At 33.7% G+C, this 5,166-nt stretch overlaps 1 pseudogene; it reads right to left on the bottom strand.

Annotated features, from left to right (window-relative positions):
• Window positions 1-762: 762 nt before the first annotated feature.
• LOC120268760 lies at window positions 763-4,778 on the bottom strand (annotated as a pseudogene).
• Between the last annotated feature and the right edge of the window lie 388 nt (window positions 4,779-5,166).

Here is a 5,166-nt window from a genome sequence, read left to right as displayed (position 1 = left end):
TAGAAAGTTTTTGATTTGTTTTTTTAATAAACGAGAGAGTATTAATCATTTTTTTTTAAATTTGCCTTTTTCCACTATTTTCTTGGATTTTTATGAAAAATTAAATGGATTATTATGGAAGGAGTATAATTTTTTTAGATTTTTTTGATTGAAAGTATATATCTTTGATTTTTTTCTTTCTAAAATAAATTTTGATGGGAAAGAATTTTCAAATTTTCATATTGAAATTTTTCTTAGATTTTTAAAAACTTATGGAATTAGGGAATAGTGTTTTTGATTGAAAGTATATATATCTTTTATTTTTTTATTTCTAAAACAAATTTTGGTGAGAATTAATGTTCAAATTTAGATTGGATTTTTTAACAATTAATTTAATTACTGAGGGAGGGAATATTTTTTTGATTTTTGATTGAAAATATACATCTTTGTTTTTTTTAAAAATTTGGTAAGGATGAATGTTTAAATTCTTAAAATTATTTTTTTAGATTTTAAAAATTATGTAATGAGGGATTATTTTTCTAGAAAATAAGCATGCATCATATTTAATTACTACTCTATCTCACATTAAATATACAAAAAAAAAAAAGAATAATGCATTCAAGAATGAAGAGAGAGCAAAATTTAATAGGATAATAAAATAAAAAAACAATTTTAAAAAACTAGATGATATTTTAACAAAATTAAAGTGAGTAAGTAAACTTTCTTAATACATGTCTTAAAACATATGAAATATAGACTATAGTATTACGTAAAAGTTATATATTTGAAAAAATTAAGGCATCATGACACAGCTTTATTATATATCATAAGTTCAATATTCTTTCTCCAACAAACACACCAGTAGATAGTGATGGTACATAAAAACATGGCACGAGAATAACTTAAAGATACAAACATATGCATATATATATATATATATATATGATCATGAAGCATGCTTATAGACGTACGTAATAACTTATAAATGCTCTAAAAAAGCCAACCTTGGCTTAGCAAGTGCATGCAAAGGTTTAGCAATAAAGAGACTACTTTCCTCCTCTGAGAGATTCACAGACTCTTCACCGGCCGGCAAGCTCCACGTAAACGAATGCAAAACCCTAGCCAACAACATGTACGTCATTGCGGTCCCCAACTGTCCCCCCATGCACCCTCTCCGGCCGATGGAGAACGATATGAACCGGAGCTCAGGTTCAGCCAGATCCACATTCTTCTCATTAAGGTGCCGGTCAGGGTTGAATCTCATCGAATCTTCCCAAACTTTAGGGTTCCGGCCAAGTCCGACACGGCTTAGGAGGACCTGGCTGCCCTTAGGGATGAAGAAGCCGGCGACGGTGGTGTCAATGGAGGAGACATGGGGAACGTTGAAGGGTGCAATGGGGTGGAGACGAAGAGCTTCACGGGCACATGCCCCTCAAGTAGGGAGGTTGGGGAAGTCAGACTCTTCAACAAGGCGGTGAGGGCCGATGACACGGTCGAGCTCATCGATGGCTTTCCGGAGAATGTCTGGTTGGTTGAGCATCTCGGCCATTGCCCATTCCACTGTGTTTGACGGGTTGTCCACCACTTCAAAGATGAGCTCCTGCATGAACAACTATGCAGTGTTACATTGACTTATTTTAAGTTCAGGATTATTAGGATCGATATATTTTAATTCTATATATATATATATATATTACACAAGTACTCCTCTATATATATTATTTAATTTAGGATTATAGTTTTCATTATATGTATATATATACACACACACGTAAAAGTAGGGAGGGGTATGGATTGGTTAACCAAGCCCATCGGATCTGGCTCACCCACAGCTAGACCGGAACCAACCCATGCTATATAGAGGGACCCTGACGGACCCGGTCCCCGGGGTCCGGTTCATCCTAAGAGTGAACCGGGCCCAGCCCGACTCACCTTAGAGCCATTGGGGCACGAGCTAAGCAAGCGACGGGTTTTTTAAGTTTTTTTACTACTATTATTTTAAATAATATTCTATTATTAAATTAAAATATAGCATAGCAAATCAATGTAAAATGTAAATAAATATAAAGAAGTCACATGACAATTTTTTTAAATTTTAATCCTAAAAAAATCATAAAATTTAAAAAAATTTATAATAACTAAAGAAAATTTGAAAAGAAAAGTTGCGTTTAATTTGTTACCTATCTAATTAAGTTATCAACAAATTTTTTTCGAATGTGAGAGAAATTAAATATTAAGTAGTTTTTCTTATTTTTGAATTGAAATTATTATCCACTTATTATTCATATTTATTATTGAGCTCATCAAAATGTCATAAAAAAAGAAATTATCAACTTCAAAATTTCCTTACTTTATAACTAATTATAAAATATAGTACCAAATATTATTGGAAGACAGTGAAATTTATATTTATATTTAGAAGCGGAGCCAAGGGTGAAGGATGGCTACGGCCCCTTGCCCCAACCTTTTTCCTTTTTTTATAATAATGTATTTTCTACAAATTGATATATCTATATATAATTAAAAAAATATACATTTTTTTAAAATGTTATTTTTTATTTTACAAATGGATACAAATAATCATATATATATATATATGACGAATAATAGCGCCCCTATTTAAGAGAAGTTAGGAGTGTGCATACTTAAAAACCTGATGCTAATGGGCCAAAAGATAGTTAATAGAAACATTATTTTAAAAAAATATTCGTAAAAATTTATTGTTTGGCATTTTATATTTTATAAATTGATTTATATAATTTTTTTAATTTATTATTTAGCCTCTTTATTTTTTTAGAAAAATATTTGTGAAAGTTGATTCCCTTAGATTTAGTTGTTTCCAAGAAATTTTTTTTTATCATCGTCCTACAACGATATATATATATATAATATTTTTCATTAATGCATTAAGAATGAATTATAGCTCTAGTGGCAAGTTTTTTATTCTTATGGGGAGTCACTAATCCATTAAAACTAGTGGCAAATTTTTTTATTCCCATGGGTAGCAACATATTGAGATGGGTCATGGGTTTAGAGACACCCAGTCTGTAATCAGGCATGTTACAGTGTGGGTTAGTTACAAGTTACTAGCTAGCTCAGCCAGTTAAATAACAGGTTTAGAGGCACCCAGCCCATAATTAGGCTCATTATAGTGCGGGTTGGTTACAAATTGTTAATTCGATTTGACGGGTCAGCTAACACGGTGGGTGTTGTCACCTCAATTTCAGTCCAAATTTTAGGTGGTGCTCTCCTACATGCAAGCATAAATTTTAGGTGGTGCTCTCCTACATATATATATATATATATATATATCCGATGCAAAGTGCAGCATTTATTCATTAATGTGTGTATTCAGGGTTAGAGTTAGTATTTATCATTTATAAGTTTCATAGTTTTGTTCTTCCATTTAATGATGAAATAAGTTTGATATGATGGTGTATAAAATTTACTGTTAATTACAATACTATTAAATTGTTAATACTTAATACTGTTAGATACTGTATTATATATATTGATAACTATTTGTTAAACCTCGTGCATAAATAAACAGTGTAATCTAATGGCCACTGTGGACCTCCTAGAGTACGTGTTATATATGTATATGTGTGTGTATGAAATTAGAGACTCACAGTAGATTGAGCCTTAATTTCTTCAATCCTTAAGAGAGGCTTTCCTTCATCATCTTTGAGAGAGATGAACACCTCAAGAATGTCCTCTGGCTCACCATTAACACCACCATTGCTCCTCCATTGTTGCACTCTCTTTTCAATAATAGGATCATGATATTTATTGATCACATTTATTGCTTTCTTCATTGTTTTTTCATGACCATCAATGTCCAAAATTCTCAGACTTGGTATGAAATCTGATGCACAAAGTGCATAGATCAATGAGAGCGAAGTGAATGCAGCCTCTATGTGCTCCAACTCCTCCTCTCCCGGCCCCGGCATGCCGTCTTTTGCTCCCTTTCCAAAATGCCGACATCCAAATAGCATCCTCCTTATGATGTTTCCAGTATAATATCTAAAGAAGAAAATAGAAATAAGTAATCATGATCACGTGAAAATATCAGTCACATAATCTACATCAAGTATAATATATATATATATATATATATACATATATATATATTTCAAAGATACCGAAGAGTTTTTCGGAGATTAATCTCTTCTCCGGCTTTGCTTTGATGTTGAATGTACCAAACAAGGTTATCAGCCTCTTCGACACGCATTTTCGCCATCTTTTGGAATTGTTGATGGTTGACTACGTGTGAGACAATCACTCGACGCATCTTCTTCCATTGATCACCCCATGGAGTGAAGACGACGGAGAGGAAACCCCTACCAGAGTATTCGGTAGCCATTGTTTTCGGCCGAGAGGCGAAGATGGCATCATTCTTCTTTAAAAACTCTCTGGCAAGCTCCGGTGAGTTAACTACTATAACATGAACATTTCCTAGCCGAATGCAAGTAATATCTTTGCCTTCGGCTTTTCGAAGGACCCACCGGAAATGTGGCTTCCTCCAAAGCATCATCGGAAGGCTTCCAACGATTGGTAAGGCGGCCGGACCAGGTGGTAAACTACCACCACCGCCGTTACCACCATGACCACTATCTTTTCCATGCTCATTGGGATTTTGTGAATGGAAGAGAAGGAAGAAGAAAGTGGCAGTTACGAGCACCATAATAAGGAAACCTCCGGTCAGAACTCCGGCAGCAGTGGCTAAGGAAAATGTGACTGCCATTGATGATTGCAAGAACTGGAGGTTCCAAGGAGAGTGATGCATATATATATGAAAGTATTTGGAGTCAATATTGTAGGAAGACTAGAAATGAGGGTTTGTATTTATAGTAGCTAGTTGAGGTATTAGCATGTCTAAGCCCAAAGATTAATTTGGTAAATAGTTGAAATCATCTTGAACTTAGATATGAAGAAAAGAAAGAAAGAAGAGCTAAATGCTTATTAGAATTTTTTTGGAATAATAGACGACAAGCGCCCTTTTTTATGAATAGAAACAGTATTAAACAGTACTGAAACCCGGATGTACAGTATATGTACAGTATGAAAAATAATATAGGAATCTCGAGTAAACAGTGTATGAACAGTACTGTTGGGGGAGAGATTTGAACCCATGACCTCCCCCTTACACTTTGATGTCATACCATTGGGCTATCCAATGGTTGACCT

The sequence above is a fragment of the Dioscorea cayenensis genome, chromosome 9 (assembly GCF_009730915.1).
Source record: "Dioscorea cayenensis subsp. rotundata cultivar TDr96_F1 chromosome 9, TDr96_F1_v2_PseudoChromosome.rev07_lg8_w22 25.fasta, whole genome shotgun sequence".
In the NCBI taxonomy this organism is placed as follows: Eukaryota; Viridiplantae; Streptophyta; class Magnoliopsida; order Dioscoreales; family Dioscoreaceae; genus Dioscorea; species Dioscorea cayenensis.
The sequence above is the reverse complement of the archived record's forward strand: the minus strand, read 5'-3'. Positions and strand labels throughout refer to the sequence as shown.